General features: G+C 42.8%; 1 protein-coding gene and 1 long non-coding RNA gene across 8 annotated transcripts in view; both read left to right on the top strand.

Annotated features, from left to right (window-relative positions):
- The window catches only part of LOC139598928 (uncharacterized), a 567,429-nt gene that overhangs the window by 369,549 nt on the left and 177,454 nt on the right, over positions 1-20,426 (top strand). The window lies entirely within an intron of this gene.
- The window catches only part of LOC139598927 (CBP80/20-dependent translation initiation factor-like), a 283,857-nt gene that overhangs the window by 215,796 nt on the left and 47,635 nt on the right, over positions 1-20,426 (top strand). The window contains exon 4 of one of the 7 annotated variants that reach the window (XR_011682076.1): positions 9,261-9,272. The exons of 5 other annotated variants lie outside the window; for them this stretch is intronic. The gene's annotated coding sequence lies outside the window, so the exon portion shown is untranslated. Of the gene's footprint in view, positions 1-9,180; positions 9,193-9,260; positions 9,273-20,426 lie in introns of those variants that run through there. One more of the 7 variants, XR_011682075.1, reaches the window with a different exon arrangement.

Genomic DNA, 20,426 nt, shown 5'->3' with positions numbered 1-20,426 from the left:
AAGATGGAGGGGTGAGATGCAGCTGAAACCTAGTAGCACTGGGATAATATCCCAGGAGGAGAGACAAAAGCCTTAAAACCCAATTGATACAGTATCATTTGGGGGAGTAGACATGGGGTTGTTTCAACTCTAATCAGTCACAAATGAAATAAAATGGAAAGAGCACAAGGTATGCAGTCCTGTCCAAGTCTTTCACAGTGCTGTCAAAACTTAGAAAAACAATTTTAATTGCAAAAAGCTAAAAAGCTCAGGTAGAGGAAGATGGAGTGAAGCAACAGTCTCTTAAATAATTATTTAAGCAGAAAAGTCATGGTCCCATCCCCTAGACTTTGTCTGGGGACCTCAGCAGCCCTCCTCTCTCCATGCCATGTGATTTGATGCAGGGAGTTTTCAAGGTCCCCTTGTCTCTGTGGTGCATTTGGGACTAGGAGGGGTCCAAGTCTTGGGCTAGTGAAGCACCTTTTGTTTCTCATGCAAAATTATGCTGATGTCCAGCTGTGCTATAAATAGTTCTTGTCCCTGCTTCCTTTCCATCACCTTTCCTCGGGGAATGCTATCACCACATCACAGTGGAGGACAGCTCACCTACCTGAGGTCTTTGTCATGTACCTTTCACTCCCTTGGGGAGAAGCAACCCTATGGGTGTGCAACCATAGTTTTCTCCTTGCATATAGGATATGTTTTTATGTTCCATGAGTAATTTTTCTATGGGATGCATGCTTCATTTGTTGCATAAGATAGACATGAAGAGTGAATTAGAGGTGTTATTAAAACAGTCTTCAACTTTCCCAGTTAAGGACCACTGCAGGTCTGTTGGACACATTTTTGGTAACAGTGATCAACATCAGAGCCACATCTGGTGGAAGGTTTGGTTCCACAGGGTGTTGTAAAAGCCTACATGAGGTGGTGAGGTCCCTACTGCAAAGAGATTATAATCAGGGCAGGAGACCAGGAAGACATATCACCCTTCCTACCTCACCCAGCAGAAATCCTGCACCCAATGTTTTCTCTGTTGACTTCGACACATTAGGTGAAATTGCCACCTCCGGATGAGGGTGATGGAGGACATCACCGTTTGATGGGATTATTAAAAGAGAGGAGGGGAGGCAAATTTTTCATAGATGTCCATGTGAGCAAGTGTCAAACACCAGTGAGGGTTTTATTGTGCCAAATGCTATTCCACTGTTTGCTGCCATACAAGATACATCCTACGAAGATATTACCACGGGCAACTTGATTTGACATACCATAGGCAACTACTCTAGGGAAGGAGGGAATTTTCCTGGGCAGTGGCAGGACCTCTCCTGCAAGAAAAAATATTCTGGGAAATGAGGCACAACAGACCCATTTCTCAAATTGTTTCCTCAGACCATTCCCAACCCAATGCCTCTCTACTAGCAGACCACAAGCTGTGTTTGAATGTTGTCTCCTTGGGCAGGTGGGCTCTGAGTTTGGCTTTTTGTTTTTCAAAAAGTTCCCAAACCCACCATTTCTTAAGTATATATTGAAGCCTTGCAAGTCAACTTGGTGCTGCACAGGGTTTCTCCAGATCCCATGGCATCCTGGTATGATGTGTTTTGGGATGGAAGGTTTGGCTGCCCAAACCCCATGGCCTAAAAAATGTGTGAACAGAAGTTTACACCAGCCTTGTAGGAGCGATAAGAAACCTTGTTCAGTTTAGATAGGATTTGCAAAGAATATATGGAGTTGCAACAGGTTAAGACAGGTGAGTTTGTACCTACTTGGTCTTCTAGTTAACAGAGTACTGAAATGGTTCTGTGTCACCTAATGAAGGGGACAGTTTTGCTGAAGACCAGGAAAACGTTGCTGGGGAAGTCTTAAAAAGTTTGTGCCATCATAATCATATTGATTCAATCACATCTTGTTGGACTCAAAAGTCAAATCAAGCTGAATACCTTATCTAAAGGAAATCCTCATGTGTGAGTAGATGCTGGCTGGTATCTCACGAGGCTTTTATCGGTCAATCTATGGGCAAGGACAGGAGAAGATGACAGAGGGAAGCACAGCCCCATGTCTTGGGGAGAATGGAGTAAAAGACTGAGTTTATCAATCCCCTCTTTGCAAAAGACATCTGATTTCCCCTTTTCATTAGAAAAAATATGTATCCCTTTTGCTTCCTCCATGTGCAGCTGGTGAGTCTCCAAGCTTTGAGATGACCAGAGCCACAAGGGGCTGCTCTGCCTGTCCCAGCCAGGGCTGTTGAGGACCATGGCCAATGTCCCTGCAGCTGGGAGCAGATGCAGATGCTTTGAAGGTACTTGGAGGTAAATGGTGCAGACAGAGAAGGGATATTTCTGCTGAAGAAACTCACTGTTGTGAACAGCAAACAGTTAAAACTGGTCATTTAATTAAGATTGGAAAGCAGAGGAACGTCAGCCTTGATTGCCACCAAGGGAATAACAGATATAGGGAGCTGGAGAGGGTTGCAGTGGCATAAGGTCCTTCCTCCCCATGTTTGTGGTTACTCCCACACCCTCTCATGAGGCTATTTGGTATATCATTGGGACCCAGTTAGTCCATCAAGTGCTCTTTGGGCAAGGTGGTGATGGAGCAGGGCAGAGATGGTATCAGGAGGGGTCAAGCAGAAGCCATCTGTAGTTCAGTCAAGTTTATACCTAGCATCAATCTTGAACTGGCTCATCTAAGAGCGACTTGGCTGCCCCAGCACCATCCCCAGAGTTGCAAGTGTAGTCTTCACACTAGCCAAGCTGTCCATGTGTAGTAACGTGGAGCAGTTGGTATGTAGCATCCATCAGGGAGTTTGTTCTGCCTGTCACCCATGTCTCAAGCTCTGGTGAAGTGAGGTTTTTCTACCCAGCCATTCTTGTTTCTACCATTGTGATCAGTGCTAAGCCCTTACTTGCTTGAGGGTATCAGTGAAAATATGCCCAGCCATGAGTCACCCCTGAAGGCAGATGTATGGCTGTGATCCTGTCAGCAAAACATCATGAAAGGCAATGCCATATTTGCATCTCTTTTCCTGATGCTAGCAACAACTAAAAGGCTTTTGCATTTCATGTGATACGGGGAAAATGTACTTCTGTAAATATCAGAGCATGTTGTGGGCTTAAGGCTAATGATAAGAGAAAGATAACCTTTTTGATTTCAACAAGATATGTTCCACATGAGCCGGACTTAAGGAGTTGCCTATCCATTACTGTTCTCCATATCTGCTCTGTCCTACTTGTGTGTCTAGCTAAAGGCATAGTGCAGAAGTATTAAAAGATACTAATCTAAGCAAATTTAATCCTTTCTTTTCATTGTTCCTGTTTTATTAATAGCAGGAGGCAGTGGTAGGACCAAGCCAGGTGTGTTTTCTAGATGCAGGTTTGCCACCTCTCTATTGAGAGCTGCTTCGTCATTACATAAAACTCTACAACACAAGACTTTTTAGTCCCTTTTTTATTTTAATAATCTTGGTGATCCCTGTCCTGCAGACTAAATTTAGCATGATTTGCCAAGCTGTCAGTAGACTTTATAGCATCATGATGCTTTTGTAGATTGTTTTTCTCCATCTCTTCAGCTGATTGAAAGACTATGTATCACCAGCAAAACATGCTACTGTTATCAGACTTCTGGGCTTCACCTCCATGATCACAGGTGCTATTTCAGATACCCTAGCATATAGTAAAATCCATGCAAGGAGCTGGCAGACACCAGACCTTGTGACACCTGCACCAAAATGGAGTGGAAGCCAGACAAGATGGCATAAAGCATTTCCAGTTACATCACCATCTGGATCCCACCCCATGTGTCTATAACTATGTTAATCATATATGAACTGAGTGCCAAAGTTCCCTTTATGCTCAGAGAGGATGTGGTCAGGGGAGTTTGGAGGATGGTTCACCCCAACAAATAAAAAATTAGTCTAGCCATCATATAAGAACAGGTTTCCTTGATTTATTTTGCCTTTCCTGTTGCCTTCTTGTGAAGGCCACGGCGACCTGGTATCGGGGTCCAGCACTGCGATCTCCTCCGTGGGATCCCTTGTGGCCAATAATGGACGCTAACACCAATGTGGTGGACGGTTAAAGGCGTTTATTGAAGGGTCTCGAGGGTATTTATGGACTAAGGGGTCTCTCTACGTCAGACAGGGGTTTGGCTATACTTTCTAAGGTTAGTATGGAGTGGAAAGTTACTGGCATGCATAGGTTAGGGGGGCTACACGTCTGGCTACATTCCAAGGGTGATCCTTATCTATGGGGAGGGGGGTAGAAGGATTCCTGTAATTTTCCGTTACAGCCCGAAATCTTCCGAACGCCTGTCCCTGGCCTACCACACTTTCCATGTTGACCAGAACCAAGGAAGTGTGAAAAACAAAGAGCTGTGGGAGGAGTTGAGCTAAAACATCTTGCACCGGAGGAAGCGCTGGGACAGGGATTTGTTTCTGGGGTCTTTTCAGTGAGAACAAAGACTTGAAACTGGGCATCCCATTTCTCCCTATTACGTTAGGGGTCGTTGGTTGGAGACAGAAACAACACAGACTCACTGAGGGTCCTCAACAAACAGCCAAGAGTTTATTATGGCAGACATCTTTTCACTAAAAATCCTTTCTTAGGATTTTTTCCCTTCTGAGAAGCTGAGGCCTCAGAAACAAAATGTAAACAATGGTTATCTGCTGCTGTGGAATGCATCAGGTGGATTTTTGATTGGCCCATCTTGGATGTTTATAATTAATGGCCAATCAAGGCTGAGCTATCTCGGACAGAGTCTGAGACAGCTCCTTTTGTTATCATTCATTCTATTCTAAGCTAGCCTTCTGAGATTAAACCTTTCCTTCTATTCTTTTTAGTATAGTTATAATGTAATATATATATATAATAAAATAATAAATCAAGCCTTCTGAACATGGAGTCAACATTCTCATCTCTTCCCTCACCTGAAAACCCCTGTGACCACTGTCACAAGCCCCTTTTATAGGGGATTCAAAATTCCCAGGCCTGGACAACTGATTGGTCAGAATCTCTGCACCGCCCAGAACTCTGGCCAGTGATGTGTCTACATTTATGGTTGCATGCGACTTGCTGAGGTCTCTGAGTTTAAATCCCTCCTATCATTGCTTACCCAGGGACTTCTTGTTTTATTTTTAGGCTGGTCGAGTTTGGAGATCTGATATGACCAAATTCATCTGGCAGCTACAGACTAGCTGCACTGTTGACAATTCCCCCTTTGCGTTTTATTTAAAAAATCAAATTTTTCTTTGTCTTCCTTTGCAGGCACCTTGTAGTTAGGATGACAAAGATAACATGATGACACAGATAATAAATCTAGTTTGAGGAAGACTTTCCACTCAACTCGACAAGCCTAGTCTCCCTCAGCCAATGATGTATTTCATGTATCATTGGAGTTGTGACATTCACATTCAGGAGCTGTTAAAGGGGATTACCAGAAATACAAGTTTTTAAGATGGCATGCTGCAGGCTCATTACTGAGAAGATACAATTTTACAACTTAACACTATAAACAATAAACAATTTAATTCAAAACCTTTTCAATTAAAAGCACACATCTTTTTTACTGATGTCTTCTTAAATATTTGAGTCTTGGAGTTCGAGTAGGGTGATGGGCAAATTGTCTTACTATTGAGAATCTTCTGCTTCTGACAAGCTGTTGGCTTGCTATGTTATGTTGTGAATTGATTAAAAAATATGAGGAGAACAGAGAGCACCCACTTTTGAGGGGGTGCATATCCACCCCAGCCTTCTCCCCTTTTCTTTGTTTTAACTACTATAACAGGAACAAAACATGGATCTTTGAACAAAATTAATGAGGTGAAACTTATAACTGCCTATATGCTTTACCATCACCCAGGGTCTGCCATCGCTGAGGAGCCTCCTTTTCACAATGAGGACTTAGAGCCCTCTTCCAAACCAGGCCTCCATATTTATCTCAAAGGAAAGGGGTTCAGCTTCTGCAAAGCCAAATCAGCCAGTCAAAGTGACTTGCTTTCATCTTTAGCTCAGAAATACCTAGGTTTGATACTTTTCCTGCCAGTTAAGGCCATAGCCTGGCCAGGGCTAAGACCTAGACTGGGTGGAGCTTCCTTATCATATCTTTAAAAGAAATCTTTCAGTAATAACTCATAGATCAGCTGGCTTTGTCATCTATCCTTAGGTAAATAATTAATGATACTACAAAGAACTTAGAAATAACTATATACATATATATACAACTCTTTTGAAAGTACTATTTGCCTTTTTGTTACAAACAAACCAATTTAAAACTATCAAAGGAAACATCTTGTCTCAGGTTTTACAGGTCATATCGTGGTATACAATTAAAAGTGACGCATCCTTGTGTTTGTAATGTCCTTAAAATATGATTTTTGAGGTCTTTTGAATAAAGTCATAAGTAAATTGTCATTCTAAATCTCATAGATGATGTAAGGTGTATATATGGAGTTTTCAGATTTCGTTTGTGAAGGCTTCTTCGCTTGGTTGTGATTTTTGCTTATTATTTGATGGGTAGATACAATATGACTGGTGGCTCAAATATAAGTATGGGGAGGCCTGGCAGAATTGCTTTGTAAAATCACAATACTAAAAGCATAGTGTAAAATTAGTTGGGTTGTGTCGAGTTGTTAGTGGGTCTTGGGTCTTCAAAGAGACAGGAGCAGTTGTTGGTTGTTGTAAAGTTGTTTATTGCATGAATACATCAGTCTTGAAGGCAAAGAGTTCAAAGTATTCAAGCCCATGTTAAAAGTTTTCTGGCCTAGAGTCCCCATGTTCTGAGCAGAAAGAGCAGAAGCAGCAGCAGCTCCCACACCCTTTTTCTTCTTCCTCCCTTGCACCCCAATACAGGGGGATTTTATTAATAAATCATCCAATCAGCTAAAAACATGATTCTAAAACATTCTTCCTAAACCTATCCGAGGTTGATTCTGTGTGTGAAAGTAGTGTCAGTTCTTACACAAAATCTACGCATATAGTTCTATCTGTTCACGCAAATAGTTCTATCTGTTCTATCTAGAAACACAAGCAATGTTTTGCTATGTTTCTATGTCTGGAGCTAAGTTAATTTGTGTAAGGTAACACTACTGAACTTTAAACTAGGCTTTAGGGCCTTTTACTAGCTAACACAGTCTCTTAAGGCACTTAAGATATATTTCTACTTACTTAAAACTATAACTTATACTCTTTCTTCATGTCTGTGTGACAATATATTTCAGTTTCTCTAAAGGTTCTATTTCAATCCCTGTATTCCTTTCTCTGAGGAACTCAGAGAGGCTTTCATTTTATGCATTCCAACAGGGTTGTTTGTTTCTATAAATATAGATCGTTTACAGTATTACAGAACAGAGAATACAAAGGTGAATAATTTTGATATCTAAGAACACTTATGAAGTTGTTTCTTGAGGTTGGAAGGAATTAAGTTACACAGTTATTGTACTATTATTAGTGTAAAAAATGCCAATCAGTTGTTTTTAATATTTTAAAAATTTAATAGCAATAAAATGGTTATAAAAATAGCAATATAATCAGAGTAATAAAAATTTGAACAATTGGGATTAGGACAATACGAGACAAAAACAAAGAGTTACAGACAGTCCGGGTACCTCTTTCTGGGCAAAATAAGCCCAAAAAAGGACACACGTTAACAGAGGATTGACCCTTAAAAGCAATAGCCTGTTGCATATTCATACATCTCATACATGATGCATAAATTCCATTTAAACAAAGGAGTCTGTCTGGTCAGTGTCAGCTTCTTCCTCTTAATCCTGATGGCGTCTTCATGACTGAGCAAGGCAGGAAGAAGTTAGTTTCTCCTGATAATGGAGCAATAATTCTTTTTCTCTGAAAGATTTAGGTGTCCTGTGGCTGCTATCTGGTGCGAGTACCTCATTCCTTTCTTAAAAAAATATCTCACATACATAGTTTTTATTTTAATATTATGTTATAACCTGAACTATATTTAACACACTACTTAAAGGAAATTAATACAGCATACCTTTCTAACATAACACATATAATATTCATTTTAATATTTGTGAAAAGCCAATCATAAAATATGCATTTTTCACATTAGTATACTTAACATATCTTAATGGCAGTAGTGTAAATGAGCTTTTTCCTTTTGTTAGGAGTTTTGAAATTGAGTTTGAGTCCGTGAAAATTTAAAAAGGGAAGATGAGAATTTATAGTATACATGGGCTAATCAACAATTTCAGTTAAACACGTTTTTTGGGACGATTATGTATTTTCATTTATTATGTTTCTTGAAGTACAAATGATTTTTTGTTAATTAGAAGTTCTTGTTTATACTTTCTTATATATAGTTTTTGACCTTTTTTGTAATCTTATATGACCTCAGTTCTATGAATATTGCATCTGTATATTTAGCTGTAAAAACTTATTATTAAAAGCCATGGTTAGATTTTGGTTCAAAAAAAAGAAAACATGCAAATCAGTATTTTAGTGATAACAGTGATAGACTTGCTATATTTAGAAACTTTCTATTAATTTCAACAGGAGTTGGTATAAATGTTTTAGCTATGCACAAATATGAAAGGTAGTAGTTGGTGATTTTTAACATTTAGAAAATTATTTTATAGACATTGTAAACAAAAGTGACAAGAGACAAATACTTAGTCAGAAAACTCTGTGACTGAAACCTGTTAATGAAACACTTAATTTAAAACTGTGAAGTTCATGAAAACTTTTAGGTAATTAAATATAGTATCTATTTTAAGGACAGTATATTTAACAAAAGAGTTTATGCATTTTTAGTATTTTGCTTTAAGATGAAAGAGGGTTAGGTGTTTTATGCCAGTAGTAACCTTTTCTATATCAGGGAAGTGGCAAAGTAAAAGCTGCCCTTCCAGAAAAGGGTGCCTTGAAAAAACGTATTAGTTAATTTCTGCTTGAAAGGATAGCTGTTATAAATGATCAATCGTGAGCCAAATTATCAAAAATTGCAAAAAGATTTATTAATCTTTCTGCGCGACCGAATTACGGTCTTCGAAACCACCACAGCCAAAGAGACAACGTCGAGCCCAGGATCGGCTCTGGGTGAACCTGGATCCGATCTCTGTAGCATCGGACCCTATCCCGTTCATGAGAACCGCTTCTTGTGGCGAGGTTTTATACAGTTTATTGTGTCCGAGGCAAAGGAGTCCCAATTTCTTTTCTAACTCTTCACATTCATCGCTGTTTCTTTCAGTGTGCAGAGCTGGACAAAGATCGTCTCCAGGTGGATAGTCAGTGTTGATTGACTTCTATCTTGATTGATGTTATCTGCAGGACGATGATCGCTCCTAGGTGGTTTCCGATGACTCGAGATACCGGTAATCATCGCCCTGGAAGCATCTATTCTTACGCTAAAACATCCATCGTTATCTTAGCCATGTCCAGGAATTCTTTGGAATCTGAATAGACATCTGCTCTCGGGCCGGGCCGGGCCGTATGTGGTCAGCGACACCTTTCGGATTTTACAATCTTTATAACATACATTCTTTAATAGCATGATTTATTTCTACCATATATTACAATAGCTTATAATTTAAAATTATTACAGGAGCATCTATTCATAAAAGGTAATCAAAGCAATGCAGAGGGTTATAAGGTGGTATGGTAAGAGGGTTTGGGGTAGTGGTAACACAAGCATAACAACAGTACTGAATCCTTAAATCATGTAGCAATTTCTATTTGAATAATAAAAAACTAGAAAAATTCCATGGATTAGCTGTAGAAATGACAGGCTTAGCTCGTAGCTGCTTTTGTACAAGGCTTGTGCAAATGCTGGAGTTTCCCCGAGGAAGGGATTACTTGTTCAGCTAGGTTTCAGTGTCAGTTCACGAGGGTCCACAACAGATGGAGGTTGGACTGTTGCAGAAGCAGTGGGAGTGGCTTGAAGGGCTTTGTTAGCCCACAAGATGCTGACTGTGCTTTCCCGAGCAGAGCCTACCGTGTGTAGGGGGCAGGGACATAGTGCTGCTTTTGCCGGCGCCACTGGACTCTTCGGGTCACCTCCCTCACTGCCTACATGCAGAAAGCTGTGGGCACCCTCCCAGACCCACATTTGATGGTGGCCTGCTGCCTGCCGCTGTCTCATGGCCACGCCATGTGCTTGGCGCCGCAGGGCAGCCATGTGCTGACACCCATGCCCTCGGTACTGCATTCTTGCCGCGGCAGTTCCTGCAGCCCCCTCCCCTCCTGCCGCTTCTGCCGCCTGCGCTCTGCTTTTGCAGAAGGTGGTTTGAGAGGGGGGCACGCTCCTAGGGAAGCCCCTTCAGCATCTGGCCTATCTCACACATCTCCTTCATTAGAACCCCCACCTAATCTGGGTGGTTCATTTCTGAGGTGGGTTGTGGGGCAAGGTCAGGCTCTGGGGTAGCATCTCTCTTCTTTCAGGTAAGTGTCAGGGTGGTTATCTAGGTTAGTCTTCTCTTATCTCTCAATGTTAAATAGAATAGGTTTAATGGGCATATCAGCAACACCAACTACTGTATGATATCATTAGCATTTAGAGAGGATTTGAACCCTTTGAAAACTGGTGGGGCAGACCTAAAGAGCTGGTAAAAGGATTGGGAGAAAATTTTCCCCAGTGTCATTTCCTCACAGTAGGTACCATTATTAAAGTAACCCCAAAAACATAGATAGTGTGTGATAGCTCTGAATCCATGTGCCTGCCTTACAGAGGAAGTTAAAGACCTATGAATTTTTCACCTTATTAATTCATAAAGCAAACTGGATAATAGCTACAGTAGCTTTAGTTATAGGAACTATGTTTAGATAAGGGCGTGCAAATGGGAGAAATATAGACATGACTATGTGCCACCTAAACCAGGGTAAGCTAGACCACATGGTGACACTTAATGAGGTTTCTATATCAGCACACAAAAATTAGGTTACTCAAGAACTCCTATTCCTTTTTCATCCTTTTTCTCTCGATGCCCTCATGCCTCACGTTGGGCACCAAAATCTGGTTTGAGAAGACAGGTGTCTGTTAAGGAAGGCAGGAGCCTCCCTTGAAATGGAAAATGTAAACTCCCTCTCTCCAAATTATTATAATTTTGAAATTAAGAGGCTGTCAGGCAAAGATATGGGAATAGGAATAACAGTTCTTTACTAGAAAAATTAAAAATATAAATACAATAGTACAAACAAAAAACCCCCCACCGACTAGAGTCAGAATCCGACCTGACATCCTGTTGGTCAGGGTGTTGGTTGCAGTCCAATTAAATGGTGGCTGCAATCTTCTTGGAGTGATAGGTGTGGTTCTGTTGAAGCAGTGATCCTGTAGAAAAGTGTAGCTTTCTTTTGAAGGTCCGGTGGTGGTGTAGATGGGCCTGGTCTTTCTCTGGGAATCTAGTGGAGAAGAAAGCTGCTCCTCTGGGAATCCAGTAGGACAAGAGTATCTCTGTTGTTCTAAATCTCTGATTATATCCAGGTGGGAATGCTTGGCTCCTCCCCTTGGGCAGAGCTTCTCACAATGGAATGATGTGATTTTATCAGTTACTGAAGTGACACTCAATGGCTCATTAACAGAAGATATTTCCCAGAGGGAGGATTGGTTGTGGAAGAGATAAAGAAAACTGCCCAATTAACAGAAGATAAGTGCCCCACATCTAACAGATGGCAAATTAGAATACACACCCCCAGCTACATCTTTCAACTTAATACAAGGGGCTCCTTTAGAAAGCAGATTCAAACGGCCCCTCCCCCAACTGGTTTGGGAAAATATTTCCTTGGAGAAAAGTGGAAAAAACCTGTTTATTTAACAGGTAAAGCGTTTACCAGCACAAAAAGAAAATGAACAATGGAAACAATATAACCTCTCGCCACTCTGAAGAGATGACAAACTTAGAAAGTCCCCTTTGTGGGCCATAGCTTGACTTAGTCTCTTATTAGTCTCTCCAGCGCTGGAAATGCTGCAGCCTAGGCCCAGCCTGGTGGGATACAGGTGTGAGCTGCTGGTGCTCTTCTGGGTTTTTAGTCCAGAGCAGGTTTAAACAGTTCTAAGAAAAAGAAAAAACTAGTCTAGGGAACTTTTCTGCTTCAGCTAGCTAATACTAACTAAAAGTAAAGGAGAGCTCTCTCCTGCTGTCTGTGCTGCAGACAATACAGTCCAGTAGAAGGATGCAGGGGAGAAAGTGCAGTTTTTGATAACAAACTGCGCTTCTTCTCTCCCCCCCTTCACACTTGGAATCAGTCTTAAAGGTGCAAAAGTTATTATCTAGCATAAACAGAACAGACAACTGGGGATACAAGCATCATATAGCCAATCCAGGATGACTTGACAAGCCTAATCTTTCTAGCTATTGGTGTGTCCCATCAAAATTTTTATGATCGTGTCCAGGAGTGATCAAAAGCACCATTGTATTGGGTGGCACACCGCAGCCTAATTACTTGAAACTTACAACTTGAACGTTACAAACAAACCAACTTTAAAACTACCAGAGGTAACATTTAAAACTATCAGAGGTATCATTTCCTTTTGCTAGTAATGTCCTTAAAGTATCCAACTTTTGAGGTCCAGGTGAAGTCACAGGTGAGTTGTCATTCCAAAGATCTCAGATTTACATCCAGCTGGTGCAGAAAGTTGTTCTGGTTACTGTTCTATGGCATCTGCTGAGGGGCTGTCAGAGAGGTGTTGTTGGTTGCAGTCCAGAGCAGAGCATAGAGCAGGTCGCACACACTGAGCAGGTACCCATCGAATGCCAGCATCTCTGGAAGTACATGCATATGTGCACCCCCAAGTGACAAGGTCACAAAGGCCTTCCCATTTGTTAGTGATGAGGTCCTGTACCAATACCTTAGGTTTAGGTAACTGGACGCCACTAGAGGACTGTAATAACAAGAAATGATTTAAGATGACAGGGTTTGGGGAGGTTTGCGATATTGTTAGATGGTTTAAAGTGTACAGGGCTTTGGCCACCCTACTCTGCAGGGTCTCACCACACATCCTTCTTTTCTGTTTTTCAAGGACATGCTTTAAAGTGCCATGTGCATGCTCAACAATGGCTTGTCCTATCTTCCTTTAGCTAATACTGGAATTATATTTTCCTGAATTCTTTCCAGCAGCTCATACAAGAAAGTACTAGATGTTCACATGCTATTCCATTTTTTATATAAACAATTCCATAATTTCTGGCTTAGTCATGTCTGGTTTCTTTTAAGCATGCATTGTGTGTTCAGTTGTCTCTAGCACTCATCTGTGGTACGTAAATCGAACTGGACTGAATTCAGCTCAGGTAAAAGACCAGATCTACAGTGGTAAGCCACAATATTTCACTGCTTGATGCCCTGATTTTTCCAATAAAATGCGTATTTCTCACAAAAAGGAAGAATTTATATGTTAAAAAATATTAGGGCAGATACTAGGACAAATTTAAACTCAGTGACAATTTTCTTACTTTCTTAATTACCTTTTGCAGATGCACTTAACAGATGCTCTTTGCATATCTGGTATATGCAGACCATTAGAATATGTTCAAACTTTACCAGAATTACTGTAGTTTAATAGTTCTCAGTGAACTTCCTCTAACTGAGTTTGAGGAGCTGCCTGTCACCATTGAGTCAGAGATGACATGGATATATGAGTGACACACTCCATGGATTCTCAGAAAGCAATAATAACTTTATTAAGAACCCATTCCTTTTTATACTCTAGTTTGCTACAGGTGGACCTGATTGGTCCTTTAATCAAAACACCGTCACCATTGGCTAATTAAGAAACGACCCATCTGTAAACAACCTTATGGGCAAACCAGCTTATCACAAAACACCACCTGCAGATTGTTTCCATTTGATTATCATTCTTTCTCTCCAGCTCCCTAAAGCTTCCCAGGCCAACTCATGGGAAAGCTTATCTAGCTTTCTCTCTCTCTCTGACTAGACTGTCACATCCACAGCTGACCACTGTAAACTTTGCCAGTTAATTTATCTGACATTTGCATTGACAGTTTTTCCTAAATATCTTGCTGGTCTGAACTTGCTGAGGCTGAGAGACTCACTGCTGATTCCATGGAATCACTTGTTTCCCACTTGTGGTGGTGGGATAAGAAATCTGAGTATTGTGGATGGACAGGCAGTCTGCCAAAGAGAGGAAATAATTAATGTTGTCTGTTGTAATCAAAGAGAAAATTGGTCACAGATCAGAACCCCACTGATGCTTTAATTCTTTGACAATTAAGGCAATTACCTTAAAAATTCAGTTCAATTTTAGTGTTGCAGGCAAGGAGGCACTTCTCCTCACAGATAAGTGTCAAGGCAGCTGTTTCATGCATGTTCAGCTGCACAGCCTGGCCCAGGTGAGTTTGTGATAGCAGCCTACAACTCCGTAAATAGTTTGGGCTGCTGAGATTAATACATATGACTTCAGAGTAAAAATTTGTTAGTCAGCCTCACTGATAAAAATTCAGTGGATTACAGTATCTTTGGACAATCCTTTAAGAAGCCTTAAGCTTTTACTCAGGATGAATGCTGGATGTCAGGCTGGAATACAATAGTTTTTTTAAGGATCGCTGTGAATATGAACAAAATTATCATAAACATCAGTGAATGATAGATCAGAGTCATTTAAAGGGCTTCAATGCTTGTGCAGGCCTTGACCTGGTGAGCACTAGTCAATCAAAATGCATATTTGTAGGCATCCTGTATTTGATTTTTTTTACATTTGCATCTGCTTTTAGACACAGAAACAGAAAATGCAGAAGGAGCATAGCACTGAGCAACCAGGCTGATAATTTTTCCAGTCTTTGATTCCCATTCCACTGTATAGTACCATTTAGATGTGTTTACGTCAAGGCAGATAAGCTCTGTTTGCTGTGGTAGCTGAACAGGTTATCAGTGCCTACCTGTTTTCTGCCTTAACAACTATGACACGAACATAATTTATCAAATTCAGAAGGGTGTTGTCCTGGGTTGACTATATGATGCTTTTATCCCCAATTGTCTGCTCTGTTTATGCTGAATAATAAGTTTTGCACCTTTAAGACTTGTTGCAGAGAGTGAAGGGGGGAGAGAAGAAGCGCGCGGTTTGTTTTCAGACACTGCACTCACTCCTCCACATTCCTGCTCCTGGACTGTGTTGTCTGTGGAGGGACAGACAGCGGGACAGAGCTCTCCTTTGTTTTAGTTAGTTTTAGCTAGCTGAGGCAAAAAAGTTCCCTGGACTGTAGGTTTTTTTCCCTTTTCTTTGGACCTGTTTAAACCTGCTCTGGACTGAACACCAAAAGAGCACTGGCAGCTCACACCTGTGGCCCACCAGACCAGGCCTGGGCTGCGGCATTTCCAGCACCAGAGGGACTGATAAGAGACTGAGTGAGCGAAGCTGCAACCCAGGGAGGGGACTTTTCTGAGTTTGTCATCTCTTTTGGAGCAGCAAGAAGTTTTATTGTTAAATAAACAGTTTTTTCCACTTTTCTCTAAAGAGGTATTTCTTCCCAAACCGGTTAGGAGAGAGGCCAATTGAATCTGCTTTTCTAGAGGAACCCCTAAGGGGTTCTCTCCCAAATTTGCCCTGAACCAAGACAGGTGTTCAGCATAACATGCACTTTTCTTATTATGAACAGTAAAACAATACAGCTAAGTAAACAACAAGCACTACTGAACAAAAATCATCAAAGTAATACTTATAACTGCCTAAATGCTTTACCATCATCCAGGGTCTGCCATTGCTGAGGAGCCTCATTTTGCAGTAAGGAGTTGGAGAACTTTTTCTGCACAAGGTTTCCAAGTTTACTTCAAAAAAAGGGGGGGTCCAGCTTTTGTAAGATCAAATTAGCAAGTCAAAATTACTTGATTACACTTTCAGTGCAGAAACATGTGGGTCTAACGGTATGATCCCCAGTCAGCCAGGACTAGGGCTTAGCCAGAGCCTTAAGCCTTGACTGAGAGGGTTTCCCTAAAATACCTATGAGCAAACTTTTATTAATATACCTAAAGGAATGCATATAAGTAACATTAAATAATTATCTTACAACCAAATTCCTTAATAAAAACTCTATTTATTAATGCCGATTCCAAAAATACACTATAATCACACAGCTAACCTTGAATTTCTCTAATGAACAGTCATTCAGTGAAAACATAAAGTTAGTTTTTAACAAAAGCAAAAAATGACTTGACAATACTTAAATTTGTCAATTTTCCTTCACAGAAGGTATATAAATCTAGGCTTGGGACATTACAATTATATTAACATTAACTCCCTAAGTGGTTTCAAGAGATGATAAGCCCTGAGTCAAAAATTGCTTTAGAATGAGAGGGCTAGGTCTTTCATTGCAGTGATAACCTTTTCCACATTAGGGAAGTAGCAAGGTGGGAGCTGTTCTTCCAGGAAAGGGTACTTTGAAAAAACATATCAGATAATTTCCGTTTGAGAAGATAGCTTACAATTTAGAATTATTACAGGAGCATCTATCACAAAAAGCAATCAGAGCAATGCTTTTGGGGTTACAAGGTGCTATGGTAAAAAAGTCAATCTTAATAATAAAGGTCCAGCATAGTGTCAGCTCATGAGGGTCCACAGGAGACAGGAGCCCTGGCTGTAGCAGGAGTGGCGCAGGTCAGGGGCCGCTCTGGGGCGGCTCACAGAGCTCTGCCGGCACACACAATGGTGGCGACACCTCCCTGGGCGGCACGCAGGGCTCTGACAGCACAGAAGATGGTGGCTGCGCCTCACTGGGCAAAGCCTGCTGTGTGTGGGGAGCAGGGACGCAGCACTGCTCCTGCTGGCGCTGCCCCCTGCCAGCGCTGCCAGGCTCCCTGGGTCGCTTCCTCACTGCCCACACGCAGAGAACTGCGGGCATCTTGTCAGACCCGCTGTGAAGGTGGCCCGCCGCTTGCTGCCATCCCCTGCCTGTGCTACGTGGTCACCAGCGCGGCGTGGCCATGTGGTCACCACCATGTGCTTGGTGCCACGTGCTTGCTGTAGCGGCCCCTGCAGCCCTGCACCCCCCCTTCCTCCCACCAATGCCGCCGCCGCTCCATTCTCACTGAAGGCAAACAGAGAGCGAACATGCTATCAAAATGGGCTCTCCCGGCTCCAGCCACTCGCCGCGACACGGCTCCAGCTGATGCTTCATGGCGCGGGGTGGTGAGAGCTCTTTTGTGATACTGTCAGGGTCCCCTCCAGTATCAAACAGATTGGGGGACCAGGGGCCATCTTCTGGTTCTCCTCCCGCAGCCCCGGCAGACTTACGGTCGTTCACTGGCGGCGCAGGAAGCACAAGCATCTCTCTTTGTTCCGTCTGCAGGTGCCGCATGCACCATGAGCGCCTCACACAGTCCTCCAGAATACAAAAGCTCGGGCGCTGGCGGTTCTGTGCATGGCACGGGCATGCGTGGTGCCGAGAGGGCTCTGGCGCCTGAGCTGCTGGCTTCTCTTCTGGTTTCTGGCACCGTGATGCTTCCGGGTTCTCTGGGAGGTGCGGTGCTGCTGCGAGTGGGCATGTCAAGTGAAGGCTGGGCTATCGGCAGGACTCAGGAACTGAACCAATCAGCTCGAGGTAGAGGTGAGCTGAGCACTTCCATGGCAACACGGGGCGTAGAAGAAATGGCAAATGGCTCCTGCAGGCACGGTGGGGACAACCCCGGCCGTTGTGCGGGCAGCCCCGGCCGCTGTGTTGGCACTGCAGGGGCTTCTGGCGCTCGTGGTGGGGCAGCCATCGTGCTGGCTGTGCAGGTGCATCCGGCGCCTGTGGTGGGGGGACTCTGGCCCCGATACCATGGCGCGCTGGCACTGCGGGGCTAGGGAGTTTGAATAACAGCTGTTCCCCCTTTAACTGCTCCTCCGCATGCCCAGTGCTGTATCTCTTCCCCCACGGGCTGTCCCCCGCGCTCTACCATCTCGGGATCTTTCAGCAGGCTGTACCCGCGGCACACGGGCTCTGCCATCTTGAGCGGGCAGCTCCTGTGCCACGTGGCATCTACCATCTTGAACGAGTGGCTCTCGTGCCACCTGTCATCCGCCATCCTGGGGGACCAGCGTCCGCAGCACGTGGCGTACGCCTTTCTGGGGTTTTTCGCGTGCTTGTGCCACGTGCTCTCTGCTATCTTGAGCGACCGGCACTGGTATCTTAGCAGCCGCTTTTGTGTTTCTCTTGGCTTTTATAAATTTTAATGTATCCATCAATATCCTTCAGGTAATTAAAACACTTATAGCAGCTTTGTAGCCTCTGGAGGCAGAGTCAAAAATCAATTGGCCAACTTATTCTCAGATTTTAACACTAAAGGCAGCATCTGTGGTGATTTCTACCCCTTGGCTCCTGGAAAACTGTAGGAAAGTCTCTAGAGACTCTTCATCGTGCTCAATTCCTCTTTTACTTAAGTTCAGAGTCCAAATATTCACTATAGCTTTGTCCTCTGCTGAAATTTGACCACCCATGTCTCCAGCAGTGGCTCACCCTTTTTATGTCCTCGTCTGGATGATCATAGGTCCTTGGCTGTTGGCAGCTCTCCAGCTACCTTCCTCACACAGCTCTCCAGGCTATTTTTCTCTCATAGCTCTGGCAGCTTTTCTTTTGCAGCTCTGGCTGTATTTTCCCTCACAGTTCTCATCAGTTCCTTTCTGGTGCTCCATCTTCTTTCTTTTCTTGTGGCTCATGTCGGGGTTCACCAAATTCACAGTTGGGGGAGATGGAGAGATAACATGACATCATAGTTCATGTGGCAGAGGGAGATTAAATGGTGTACACAGTTCTTATATAGGCTATTCAAAAGACTCCACACTCGAACCTGACTGGCTATGGTTTGGTTACCACCCAGCTCACTGGCCAATAGCTACCTGCTTACATTCTTGTCAGGTGTGAGAGACAACTGCACACTTTGAAAATTTAAAAAGGTTTATTAAACCTTAACAAAATACAACAAAAGGACTACATAAGGAAAAATTTTCAGTGCTGGGAACTGCCCTCGTAAGTACCACATGGCCAGTTCATCTTCAAGATGGATGCTCAGTCTTTTATACCCCTGGGGGGTTACATCAGCTAACCCTGGCCCCTCCCAAAGTCTGTCAGTCAGGTCTTCTTTGCCATTTATCAGTGGAAACTGCTTTCTTGTAACTTGATTGGAGATCAGGTGTTGCCATGCCGCACCCCCCTAGCAACAAGCTTTTCCATTCCCAACTGCCCCATGCAAGGGACGTGCACACCTTCTTTTTACCTGTCTTAGACATCCTCGGCTGTCTGATGGTAGCAATACAGGGGGGAAAAGGGAACTGTGGGGAGAACAGAGGACATCTAAACTACAATAACATAACTATACATCACTTAAAGCTTCTCTTAATATTCACACAATAGTTATCTTTTAATTGCAAGAGCCAATCATCTTATTCTCCATCTATAACACAGGGATTGTCTGGCATCCACTCTCTGTAGCCAAATCCTTCACAATGAAGTTCCTCAAGGATTAAGTGTTCATATGCATAAAAATCCCGAGTAAAAAGTTGGTACTTACTCCACATGCCCAAGCAGACCTGGCGGTTGCAGGGCATCGCCTGAAGGGTTGGTTACAGGCAATTTAGACACAGGTCGTAATTTCTTTTGGTTTGATTGCCTGCAACATTGCTGGGAGTTACTAGACTAAATTAATTCTCCAAATTGCAGGTCCTTAGGGGATAATATTATCTCAGTGGTTTGTTCCTAAAAGGGCTCAGTGGGGTGATTGCATTACTGTGGTTTAATGAATTACAGCACGTGAGCTGAACCACAGTAATTGCCGGTGTGTGCTGCTGGCTGTGCGTGCAGAGTGCCTTGTGCTGCAACCCCTCCACCCAGTTAGGAGATAACTCGTGCTTTCCGTGCAATCCTGCATCATCAGTGGGGCAGGAGTTTTTAATTTGCAATTAGATGTGCAAGTGGTGTGCTGAGCTGGTTAGGAGATCAGTAAGATCAGGAGGAGAGCTGTTATGGGTCACACCAGACCACCTGGCTTGGTGACCAGTAATGGACTCCAGAAGTGTGAGAACAGGGTACGCATGTAATGCTGCTTCCCAGCAGTGCTCTCCTTTTCTTAATGTTTGGACTTTATGGTCTTAAGGGAATGATTCTCCAGGAATTTACACTTTGAGGATCTGCAGCACCACATTCGAGCACCTTTGTATACAGTAGCTCCTGATGGATTTTCCTTTCATGAATTGGGCAGTGTGCTTTTTGAAGCCTTGTAAACTCCTTGTACTTACATTTCCTATAGCATATCTCCACAGTTTATCTGTGCATTACGTGAAGAAATATCTCCTTTTGCTTATTTTGAACAATCCTTTTTACATCATGAGAGTTAATGTTCTCATGTGGCTGTGCCTGTAGTCTAAGTGCCTGTTGAGCACTACCTTAGCTCTTAGGTTGTGTTCAGCAAAGTGGGAGTCAGCATTTAAAACAGGTTTTGCCATTTTGAAAGCAAGACCATAAGAATATCAACAGAAGCATTTAGCAGTGCCTGCTCTGGGATCAATATAATGGTTTG

This window comes from Agelaius tricolor, unplaced genomic scaffold, assembly GCF_023055355.1.
Source record: "Agelaius tricolor isolate 1412-34295 unplaced genomic scaffold, bAgeTri1.0.p SCAF_21, whole genome shotgun sequence".
NCBI lineage: Eukaryota > Metazoa > Chordata > Aves > Passeriformes > Icteridae > Agelaius > Agelaius tricolor.
Note: the sequence above shows the minus strand (reverse complement) of the source record. Positions and strands in the feature narration are given on the sequence as shown.